Genomic DNA, 12845 nt, shown 5'->3' with positions numbered 1-12845 from the left:
TCCCAGTAGCTCACCTCTCCAGGTGTCTTATTCACGATCCGGATCAATCAGCAGCTCTCCCCGCCGCTCTCAGCTATACTGGGCTCCGTCTCCACGGCTATCTCCAGCCGTCTTTTTTCCTATGCAGAATCACGTCGGGGTCACCAGTTGTCGTTGTTGTTGAGACGGACAAACGACACGGACAGTAATCTTCAGCAGTTCAAGCAGTAACAGTCCCCCTTTATTAGCACACGTATATTCTTATATATTCTTTCTTAACACATGTGTTCTTTTACTATTGGTTACATATTGTTATAACAATATATCATTGGTTGTCTCTTGCAAAACATCAAAACTACTCCTTATCTTGTCAGTCCCCAGCTGGTACCTAAAAGTTGTTTTACTTCTCAGGATGTTTTCTACTCCCTTCTTTCTCAAGGATATACTTTAATCTCTGCAAGGTCAACTCCTGACTCCATTCCCACAATCAAGGGTTCCGCGGACCCGCCGCAGTCCCCCACACATGTGGAGTTTGCCAACATATCATGTGTAATTATATGTAGCTTTGTATACACCAAACAGATGAATTATAAGATGAGTTTTAAGAAAACACTACCTCTGTGGAAGGCACCCATCGATCACCTCATCCAACAGACTATGTACTGCTCCTCCATTCTCACCACGTGTAGTTTCATGACAAAGATTGTTCATGTATTTTTCCTAATCCATTAAGTAATCATAGGGTGTTGGTAGGAAAAGTCAAGCCTCGGTCATATGCAATTTAGTATGTATGTAGTTTTAGCAGTGAAAAAGCAATCTGGGTAGGAATAGAAAGCAGCAGTATGCAGGCGTGAGTTTATGAAGATACTGGCCAGAGGCAACTTTAATTTAGATGCATTAAAGAAAAACTGCAATTTTTTTTTTTTTATGTACCTGCAGGGCTACAACCTACACAACCAAGTAATGCAGCACAGGAGGCACTGATGAGTCCATGACAGCAGTTGTGCCTGACTCCTAGTTATAGGGTGTAACCAGGGGGGGCTGGTGGTATGTTTGAGGGGGGATGTGGGAGAGGCCTGTGGGGGAGGCAGCTCTGCAGTTGTCTGCTGGATAAATTTTTAAACTGGTAAGAGTCTGTATCTTTCTTGTGCAAATAGGAGGAAGTTACAAAAAAACCTGCACTACCCAGAGCATGATGACTGCGATGCCTCTTTTCTTGAATCCTAAGGTAAATACTTTGTACTCTCAGGACAAACTTGACTGGCAAATTGTCAGGCACCTCTGAAGGGTTTTTTTCAGGCAAAATATTCTCTGTGACACATTAAACCACAGTATAGCAAAATGTGTAACCATAAGGGATGCACTTTCTTCTCCACCAGAAATGTCCAGCTCAGTACATTGGGCTGGAATGGTCCTGCAATATTTCACTGAATTTCACTGAATTTCACTGAATTATTTTTTTTTAGAGTTGGAAGGGACCATATAGATCATCTAGTCCAACTCCCCTGCTGAAGCAGGATTGCTTAGAGAATGTTTCCTACCCCTTTGTCTTGTTTCTTCAGGATTTACTTATCACACACCAATTTGTGTCATGTAGTCTTTTGTTGCACAGACCAGTCAGCTATCAGGACAGTGTAATAATGGATATGCTGCCTCTGGAGAAAGAAAGATCTCAGCAGTATAAAATTCTCATTATTTCAAAAATTTAAATCAAAGCAAGTTGGCAGAAGTAAAAGCAGACATAGCAGACGGAATGCCCCACTGTATAAGACTTGCCTCTCCCCCAACAGCTAGCCACAGCGCCCTTTCTTCTTAATCCATTCATCCCCACCTTTCTTTCCAGGAACCCTTTCTTCTTTTTTGAGGGGAAAAAAGGAAGGAAGCTACTATTAAATTCTTGTGCAGGTAGAGGTAGGATCAATGGCAGAGTCTAGTACCAGACACCTAATATCCATTGACTACAGATGGAATGAATCTACTAGAAGTTCAGCACAACCTATATAAGTAAGCTGAGGTTACTGGAACACTAACTAATGATGAGGCTTGTTATTGAGCTTCCCTCTGTACTAAGTGGAGAGAGGAAGAGATCTAAAGAGATGTTATGCTTGGTTTTGGATGGGAAGATAGGAGGAATCACCCAGAGGCAACTAGCTCTCCCCGGAGTCTGTACAGTGCATATAAACAATAAACTTAGACTTCATGCTTAGGTTAAATTATGTGTGATACATCTAAATCTAACCCTTGTTAATGTCTTCAAGATCCCTTTCAAACTTTCTATAGCTAAGTAACAAAGAGCCAAATATCTCCCTTCTTCCTCTTATAGACTTCAGATTGAGAAGGGAAACCATCCTTCACTTACCTGGACAGGATGAAGAAATGGGCTGACTGAAATCTCATGAAGTTCAACAGGATGGAACAACCCCATGCACCATTGCAGGCTGGGGGCTGACTGTCTGAGGAGCAGCTCTGTGCCAGCACTGTGCCCTTATGGCAAAGGCCAACCACATCCCTGGCTGTATTAGAAAGTAGGCAGCAGGTCCAGGGAGGTGATGCTTCTTGTACTCAGCACTTGTGAGATTGCACTGGAGTATTATGTCCAGTTTTGGGCTGGACATATGAGGAGAGGCTGAGACAGCTGAGTCTGCTCAGTCTACAGAAAAGATGGCTTAGGGGAAACTTTGCTGTCTGCAACTACCTGATCAGAAGACAGAGTGACTGAAAATGGAAATAGAAACCTAAGACATGAGAAATAAGATAAATAAGGTTTCTAGTCATAATTAAAATCAGTTCTCATAAAAAATTGGTCGAAGATGTGCTCCTTTTGAGGTACATGTCTTCTTTTAAAGAAAACCTATTTACAAAAGCCATGGAATTAATGACGTCACATTGTTTTGTACCATAGCACAACTGAGTTCTGCATCTTTCAGCTAGCAGCATATTTTTTGCAAAGCATAACGTGCAAAAATTAGTTTAATATCACATACCTGTCACTTCTCTAAAAGATGACTTTTCAGTAAATAAAAAGGTAATCATACTAATATTTATGAAGTGGCAGCAGCACAAATTTGACAGCCTTTTATCACGTTGCTGACAATCGATTCAGTCATCCTGTTTTAAAAACATTATATTGAAATACAACTTTCCATTTCCTTTCAGATGAATGATGAAATGATTTTGCTTAACATCTTTTTGTACTCTATCATGAAGCAGGTCATAACTCTCCTGTACACCTCTGAACAAGGAAAAATACATAATTATATGTAGGCAAATTTAAAAGAATGTTACCTAATAAAGAGAGTAGAATGGATGTTCTTCCTGCAGTACCTGCTCTTTACCACTTCCTAAGTGATGGGAGAGTGACCTGCAAGTGTTACAGAAGCTAGATGTCCAGCTTCCACCACATTTTGGATTATTCAGCATGCAAATCCCATAGGAACTCCTAAAAATCCCAACCTGATTTTTTAGAAGTTGTATGTCTTCTGTGGAAAACTGAACTAGAGGCAAGGTTTAGGACAGCTACCATAAAAGTGGCCCAGCTCTCAGTGACCCTTCAATAACTGCCCAGTACATTGGCCAGAGATGCTAGAAATAGAGAAGAAACAATAAAAATAATTTCAAATGAAAATTATTCATATGAAATTAATAGCTGAAGCACTGGAAGAGTTTACAAAAGCAATAGCAAAAAAAAAAAAAAACCAAACAACAACCTATGCTTTTTTTGCTTAATCTATTGTTAATATTTCACATATTTATCTCCAGCCATCACTGAGACTACTCCACTCTGGCTTATATAATCTTTTTATATTTTGCAGTCACAACAAGAGTTGTATGGTCCAGGAAAAAGAAAGTTTGGGAAAAAATAATGTTTACAGAGGCAATTTGTTTATAGGTCGGCAGAACCTTCTTGTGTTAAGCCTTGCATGTGACGACAGTCATGCAGTGCTAGCAGTGTGCCTTGGTAGATAGATACTGTTTTCATAACTAAAGCCAGTTTAGAAGTATAGGTTCTCCCACAACCTTCCTGTCACCAGACTATGAATTACCTTTCATAATGCCTAATGGTACCTGAGATGTCATGTTTTCTGTTATACATGAGAAGCTTCTTCTTTCCTTTTTGGAGGTGGGGGTCAGTCAGAGAAAAAAAGAGTTTGGTGTCCAGTGAAGAAAGCAAAAGGTCCAGCAATTTTTGGCAAGAGATGAAAAGTGGGTCCACATTTGAGAGGAGGTTGCTGTGCAGGTTACCTTCCGTAACTCCCCTTTTTGTGACAGAGAATGGCACAATGGTTAATACATTTCACAAGATGGCATCCTGCAGACCTTTGCTGCTCATTCCTTGTGATGTTCAAAAACAACCGTGAGGATAACACTGATAGCAAGACCAGACATTTGCAGTTATGGGCAGGTGCAGAGGGGTTCAGAAGCTGAGTTCACTTGTTGGAGAAGGCAGCGAAGGACTAAAATACAATGAAGCAGCTGAAGTAACCCAATATGAGATAATACAAGAAGCTATTAGTCGGATATCACCTAATTTTCTTGTCTAAAAAATAGGTGTCCAGTCTGAGCTGGCAGTCGGAACATTTCCTCTAGTCAAGAGAGAGCAACTGTCACATTCACAGGCAGCTCCTTCTAGTTATTTTAGATACTTGTCTGAACATGACTAAGAATTGCTGTGATGACTAAGATTAGCTGCCCAAGTCCAGCTGAGATGGATCCGACCCTTTTTCATGCACTGAAAAGAGGAGAGGCAGCTTCATGGTTATATTCTGCAGTAGGTGCTGGTAGGGCAGCCTTGCCAGACAACTTCTCCATTGAGTTTTGAACTTCATGTCAAGCACATGTCTACTGAGACAACACTTTTGTGCAGGCCCTGCAGTCCAAGGAAATAAAATGACAAACAGGACCCCAGATGTGAGGTCTCTTCTGCAAAAATAACTCTAACAAGGTTAAAATAAAAGTTCGCACTTGGCAATGAGTGTTTTATGGTGTTGGCGGTGTTTTAAGAAACTGCAAGAAGAGCATTAGCTGAAGATGCAAAGGGAATTTTTCTCAGTCTGCCTGGCAGCGGGTCACGCGGGCCTCGTGAGGAGAAAAGAAAGGCTGCCTTCGGTAGGAGAGGGGTAGGCAAGAAATTCTGGGCAGAGAATGTAATACACCCATCAGCCCATGCAGAGACAAGGCTGGTTAAAACTGTGCCCTGTGTTTGTTCCGGTTTTACAGCAAAGAGACAGACCCTGGCACAGTCAGGCTAGACCCTGGGAATATTGAGTTCAGTGAGGGGGGACTGTAACCAGCTACACAGATAACTTGACGTGCTGCTTTCTTCTGGGGGGAAAAAGGTCTGGACAAGGTAACTGGTGAGAGGCAACATCCTTCCGGCCAGCTCCCATCTGCCCCCAGCTGGAGTGAAACCCAGCAAGTTCTGGTGTGGTCACTTCCAGTTCATTTGAGTCTTGTTCTTCTTCCAAATAAAATTTATTTTCCTCTTGGGTGGTAAATCCTGAATTTCCATTTGGAGGACACTGTCAGTGACAGGGAGCAGCAAGGGCCAGCAGCTCCACAGAGGAAGGTGAGTCAGAAGTCGAGCGTGATAGCAAGTCGGCAAGAGCAGCAAGCTGGCCAGCAAGGAGCCAGGAAGCCAAGTCAGCAAGTCAGGGTTGAGATCAGGTCAGGAGATGGTGACCTACACCATCCAGTGATGATGCAGCAAGTCCACAGTGATGAGGCAGGTCCAAGACCAGAAGCAGACACAGCAGTTACACAGCTGTGACAGTAGCACAAGAAAGTGCCATCAGTAAAGCCTCAGCTTAGAAGCAGCTCCCAAGGGAAAGGAGGGACAGGCCCTTGCTTCGGGCTTTCTTCACAAGAGGTCACGAGGGCTCACAGTTCAACTATTCAGAGGAGAAATGTCTTGTTCTCTCACATGCAAACACAAACACACATGCACCGGTGAATACTCACACATTATTTGCAAAACTCCAAAGCAGATTTTTCTTCACTCTCTTAGTATGTGAAACTCCCAACACAAAGATAAATAATGCGCTCTATGCATACTTTCTTTACTATCTGGAACCATCTTTGGGCAATGACCCTTCAGTGAGCATATACTAAATTTTAAGCATGGATGGTCCTAGCAACATATGTACTTCAAGGTTTTATCCAGGTTCTAAGTCTCAAAACAATGTTGCCTATAGCTCCCAAAACAAAGCTCTCTTTTTTTGTGTGGATCCAGAGTACACAGACTGGTGGAACTGGAAATGAAGCTAGAAAACTCAAAAAAGAAGCCTGTCCAGTGTTGCACCATTTTAATTTGCATCAAGACTGTTTCTATTGAATCTCTAAACAGAAAAACAGTAATTAAGGTGCTGTCTCTTTAGGGAGTTCTCATGCACTAAGCAGTCTTGGTTGGAAGTGTTTTGTTAGAGCTGTTAAAGCTTTCTGGTTGGTTCTGCACAACCAAGCTTCTACACCTTTAAACAACTCTTGTTTATGTAAATGCCTCTGTGTTCTATTAATTTTTTGAGTAGTATTATTAAAACTTTTAATATTTGTTCCTGTCTGAAATGTCTGGGTACAGCCTGAAGATTGTGGTGCGGCTAGCAAAATGCTTTAACTGAAAATATCCAATGCTTTAGCCATTCTGAAGAACACAACTTGCAACAGGCAAAACTACCTGAAACAGCAAGAAAACCACAATCTGATTCAAACACCATCAACTTCTTCAGGCCCCCAGTACTGCAATGTTTTTGGCTGCAATGTTGGGACTTTCTCCCAGGTGAATGCTGTTGTTTTTAAAATACCCTTTTGAATGGACTTTATAGAACATTGTTAGTGTTACTGATATTTTCCTATTGAAAAGCCCCATCATGAAAAGCAAGGGGAAAAATGTGGAATTAATCTGATGCAGAATAGGTGCTTTTGTATTTCCAGATTTAGTCTGGAAATTTGGGGAACTATAAATGAACAGGCACAACCATTATAAAAGCTAGGAGTGATTTTCCCTAACTATAAGATAGAGACTTACAAAACCAGTAAGAAATACATCCAGTTTCTAAATAAGCCAAGAAAAATAAAAATTACTCTGAAATTGCTCGATTCACTTGCTAAAAAGACTGACATACTTGTCAGAAAAACTTCATTGTTACTTTATTGAGTAGTATTTATCAGGAGTACTAAAGTGATGGGCTAAATGCTGAGCTGATACAGCTCCACTGACTTGACCGGAACTATTTATACTCAAAGATTTGGACTACTTTCTTTTTGTTATTTTCAAAAATATCAAGCGCTGGAACTCTTACTATAGCAAGCCTTTCTGTAACTAGTATGTATGCCAGCTGAGCAACATTAAATACCAGCCTATGCTACCTTAATTATGCAAAATACAGTGCTGGGTACTGTGAGCTGAAAGTGAGAATCATGATTACGTAGGTCTTTACATGGGATGATGATGCTATGCGTTGTGAGACAAGCTTTTTATAAATCTTGCTCCTCACAAGGCATTCTTTTGACTGTGAAAGCTTAACCGCTCTCATTAAACATTTGTGCTAGACAGTTCATTGCTTTATGTTATTATCTTAACAGCCATTTAAGGCAGAAATGGCACAGGTGCTTATTCTGTATTATAATAATCTTACCATTCCAGATGTCAAAATCAATCATTCATGTGTACTCTAGGTGATTGCAACTGATTGACTCAGGTAGGGATTTTGAAAATGCGCTCAAGAGCTCAGTCGAAAATAGATTGATTATATGTTGCTGAGTTATAAAGTACTTTTCACAGCTTTCAGGATGTTGTGCAAATACCTTAGAATAATATACAGCCAAATCAACCATAAATACTCAAGCAATTTTGAAGTTTCACCCTACAGATATTAAGCTGATTCATTGGAAAAAAAAAAAATCAGAAATTGTCATTAGGAGAAAACCAAAATCTTTAGACAGAATTCACTCTGGCACTTCCGATGCGACAGAATTTCATAAGATTGATTTAAATAACTTCAGTGCAGTGTGAACTACTGTATGTATCAGGCAGATTTTGGTGGCTGATGCTGAAGGCTGAACAGTATCTTGGGAATAGCTGGTACAGGGCTTTTATTCCCCATCCTCATTGGCACGTTCTGGCTTAAGAGCATGCGCTACTTTTCATCCATTCTGCACTTTCATATGCATAATGCAAAATCTAGTCCAAGTCTGACACAAAATTTCTGCCTCCTCTCCAACCACTCTGATCTGCATTTTCTCCATTGGCAAAAGGGACCGGATAGGAAATGGATGCTAAACCTTAGGCTTCCCTAAAAGATGTTTTTTAGACTTGTATTTTTGAATGAAATAATACCATTTTTGCTTCGTGGTTCTCAAAACAAATTTAGTCAGGATAACAGCATGAGCAGTGAATTTACACAAAGTAATGTGTGCAAAAGTCTCATGTAAAGAAACACAGTAATGTACAGCAAAATACCAGAGCACTAACTCTGGAGATGTTAAGTGAGGTGAAAGAATAAATCTCATAAAGCATAACCACAAACATCCTGTCTCTGGTCTTGCAGAAAATGATCTCTTCTCCCTTTGGACCCTTGTCTAGCAGTAGACACTAAGCAAAGCTTGCAGTACAAGATACCGTACAAAGATCACGCTAAAGCTACAGCTCCAGTGAAGCAACAGAATTTTGACATTACTAAACTATGTGAAGTGGATCAAATGGAAAACAAATTAAAATAAATTCTTTCAGCACACTGATGGGTTCATACATTTCCTTCCTGACTGATGCTAAGAAACATTGAATTGCAAATTCTATTTGTCTTCACATTTAGATCTGTTTATGGTTCCACTGTACATAAAGTTTTTCACGGAGGGAAAGAAATACTGCAACTGCATCTTTTAAGAGTTTAAATTTTGTATTGTAAGCATACATAAAGCCAGAACAGATTGCTGTGACATGGCTCTGAGATGCCTTATTGCATTAGAGGGTTAGAATTTTGTAACTAAGGCCATGTGGGAGAGCTCTGTTGATTTTAGGCTCCCTGCGGGCACTGGGTTTGGTACCTAATTATCCAGTCTCAGCAAGATCAGGAATAAAAACAAAATTAAATGTACAATGAGATGAACTGTAAGGTCTTTAGGCAGGTAAACTCCCATCTGAAGGTCCCTTCAGATACAAGCGCAATGCTAGTCTTCCATTGTTGTATATACACAAAGATTAATGTTTCTGCGGTATTTCTTCCTCCCCCACTGCTCCCCTTGGTAATAGCATGTAGTCAACTGTTTAAACCAGGAAGGGGCTGATTTTTAGTGTGCTTATCTAAGGAAATAAAGCTTGTGGACTCGTGTGTTTGGTGCTCCCACTAAGGGGCAGTTTTGCTCTCCTTTAGAAACCAAAATTTCCCCTAGTAGGGGTGAGGAAACAAGAAAGAGATGAGGAGAAACAGACACTGGAAACTGGGCCACTTCAGTTCTTCTGTGCACAGAATTACTTGCTTCTGATGTTATTATTGACAGATGATCTTATTAGACACAGTTTTCATCTTGAATGAGATGACTGTAAGACTTGTGTATTTGAAGAGTTAATTAGAACTGCATCACTGAAAACCGCCTTTCCTGTACCCCTTCGGGAACTAAATGACTAAGGCTGCCTTTGGACCATGTCCCTGGGTTTCTCTCCCTGAGGTTTTCTACATCTCCAAATCATCCTGAAGCTGCTAGGTTCTCCAGAAATTACAAGCTGAGGTGAAGCAAGAGTCACCACAGCACAAGCCAAATAAAGACTGTCTAGTCCCCTAAGTTGATTTCTGACACCTCAAGGAAACAAACTGTTATGTGCAATCTGGGGGACAGGTGGCTACCTCTCTATCAGGCCATGTCCCCAAAATCTGCCTGGAACAGTTGATTTCCTATGAAAGCTTGAACCTCCCATAAGAGAATTTTTCAAACTTCATGTTGCATTTGTGTACTCATCTTTTTACACAGCTTGTTTATTCAAGCAGTCACTAGTATTATGCAAAGTATAGTTCACTGAAGAAAGACACACTCTTTAATCCTCTCTTATCATCTTTCATGGTCCAAGCCCTCTGGGGTTTCCTCAAAATACTATGTGACAAGTGTGCTATGCGCTATCTCACAACCTATGCTTATCTGTCCTTGTGCAGTAAAAGTGTACATAGCACAGTCCCTAGCAGTAACACCTTTTTATAATGTTTATCACCGATATGCCAGGACCCTCTGCTCACAGCGGCGCTTTATTCACAGCAGCTTTGCTGCTTCCAGTCACTGGCAGAAAGACCACACTCCAGGAGCAAATACTTATTTCACTGTGAGGCAGCGTAGAGAGATTTATTTTTTGCTGGCTTGTATGACAGTTCTCACTGACTAAACCACCATTACAACAGCGTTGCCATCTGAGAGCCACCTGTATTTCTCACTTTTGCAATTGCTCCTCTGAGTGACACACAAAGGTACTTAATTTAAAAACACTGGCTACTTGCATGACTGCACCCCATTCATTCCCAGCAAGGGCACCCCTGAGCTGTGGGCACTGAGCAGGACATCCATCACACTACAGATACTCTCATGCCACTCTCCAGACAGTATGAAGAGGGGCTCTCAGGCACACCATCCTGTCAAGACTCCTACCGAGCAGGGGCCAGTCAGGCTTTTCCCTCCTCTGCCCCACAGAGAGACAGGCCTGCTATGGCGGGCAATGCAGTGCTGCAGGCTCTCCTGCTGTCACCCGGCATGCCACATGCAGCTGGTCAGTGGGTGCTTAGATCTGTCCCCTCACATGGCACCATTCACCAGGCATGCTCCCTGTCTCCTGACCAGACACAGCAGTGTCTTGTTAGAGGAAAAATCTGGGACGCCTGCAAAAGGATGTTTTTAGTCCACAAGAGACCTACACAATTAGTATCTTCGAGTGAAAGAGAAAGCTGGTTTCTTAAGATCGTGACTCCAAAGTAGTTCTCCTCATTCCTCCTGCTCTATGAGCACTCTGCTTCCCTCAGAAAAACAGTTGCTAATGAAACAAACTCATTGTAGTCCACTTAGAAACACAGCTGGGCAGCCTTCCTGACAGTGCCAAGAACACTTGCCAGCTTCCTGTTGCATAGCAGCTCTTGCAAACCCCAACAAATCCCTACTCAAACCCATGGGAATTACTCCATCCATCTTCAGGGTACCGTTCCCAGGCAGTAATTCCCTGCCTGCAAATACCAAATCTGTACAGAAGACACAGAAAGGCAAATGGGACAGCATCAGTATGAGAAAAGTCAAATACTACCTATAAAGAAACCATAAATGGTGCTCCCATCTTTATGGTAACTTTGACTCAGTCCCTTGCCCTTTGCAATGGAACATCCTTTCAGCACATCACCACTCGGCCCCATTTTCTCCCTCTCTTGTCTGCCCTTTTGACACAGGTGCCATTAGCTTTGGCAGAGGAAGGCACACAAATCACGCCACCAGCCCTGCCCAGCCCCACTGCGGCAGCCCCACCAGCGGGGGCAGCTGGCAGAGGGAATGACACATTTAGTGACATATATTGCATTATAAGGAACACAGGGCTTGTTTACCATCACCAAAAGGGTTATCAGACATTGGAACAGGCTGCCCACGGAAGTGGTAGAATCACCATCCCTGGAGGTATTTAAAAGATGAGTAGGTGTGGAGCTTAGGGACGTGGTTTAGTGGTGGTTTTAGCACTGTTAGGTTGATGGTTAGACTCAATGATCCTAGAGGTCCCTTCCAACCTAGACAATTCTATAATTCTATGGCCTCACTGGTCAGACCGGAGTGTGAGAGAGGGAAGCCGTTAACTTGAAGTGACTGCTCCAGTAATTTCTTGTTATCCCAGCTCCGCTAAATGAAATATAGGTGCTGATATTTGCTAACAAATGTACATTCAAAAAATATCCTGCAGCCACTATCAATTTATGGTTACCAGATAAAGCATTCGTTTGTTCACGATGTAGATTACAGGGGGAAGGTGTATATATAGGTATGCTTGTGGTTTTTACATGCATATAAGTAAATATAATATCTAAGTTAACCACATTGTCCAATTTAATCATTGAATTGAATTGGGCTCATAAAAAAAAAAGAGGGTGTTGATAAGATTATAACACAGGGAACAATTAACAATGGTAACTATTCAGAATAATAGCTAAGCCTTCTGCATATCTTGAAAACACTGATGCCAGCATGAACATTTGATTGCTTTCAATTAGAACTGGCTCCAACCCACCAGTCACTTGTACTCCAAGGATATTAGTAGTTATATACATAAAAAAACTCTCATTTAAAAAAAAACAAAGAACAAAAACCAAAAAAACTTAGATTTAGATTACTCCAAAAGGCAAAGGTGTATAAATAGGAAATGCCACAGGTGACATCATGAAAATAAAATACAAAAAGTGGCAACATTCCACTTTTCATAAAATAATAAAAGAAATGCTGTGCTAGCCAGCTAATTACCATTTCATTTTTTCCTGAAGTGTTTTCCCACTCAGATTGTCCATTTGTTCTTTTTAAGCTACTACTTCAAATCCATTCAATTATATGATTGCATTTGTAACACATATAGCAATGCAGTTGGCATTAAAGGGAAAATCATGTTCAGAACAAAAGTTTTAATTAGATCTAAATATAGCATTGTAGTGCCACTAGTTATTTCAAAAGGCTTTTGAATCATCAAAGGTTAATTGTCAACATAACACTGATGTGATTAAAGGGAACAAATATGTCACATTCACTTGGCTCAGCATTAGCCCACTAAGTAAATCCTAAATTATTGCGCTCACTCTAAATCAGCCTGGTTATTGAAAGTAGGTTTTTAGAACACTATGATGAAATTATCTGTTTCTGTCCCAGAGATTGTGGTA

The sequence above is a fragment of the Numenius arquata genome, chromosome 1, assembly GCF_964106895.1.
Source record: "Numenius arquata chromosome 1, bNumArq3.hap1.1, whole genome shotgun sequence".
Taxonomy (NCBI): Eukaryota; Metazoa; Chordata; class Aves; order Charadriiformes; family Scolopacidae; genus Numenius; species Numenius arquata.
Note: the sequence above shows the minus strand (reverse complement) of the source record.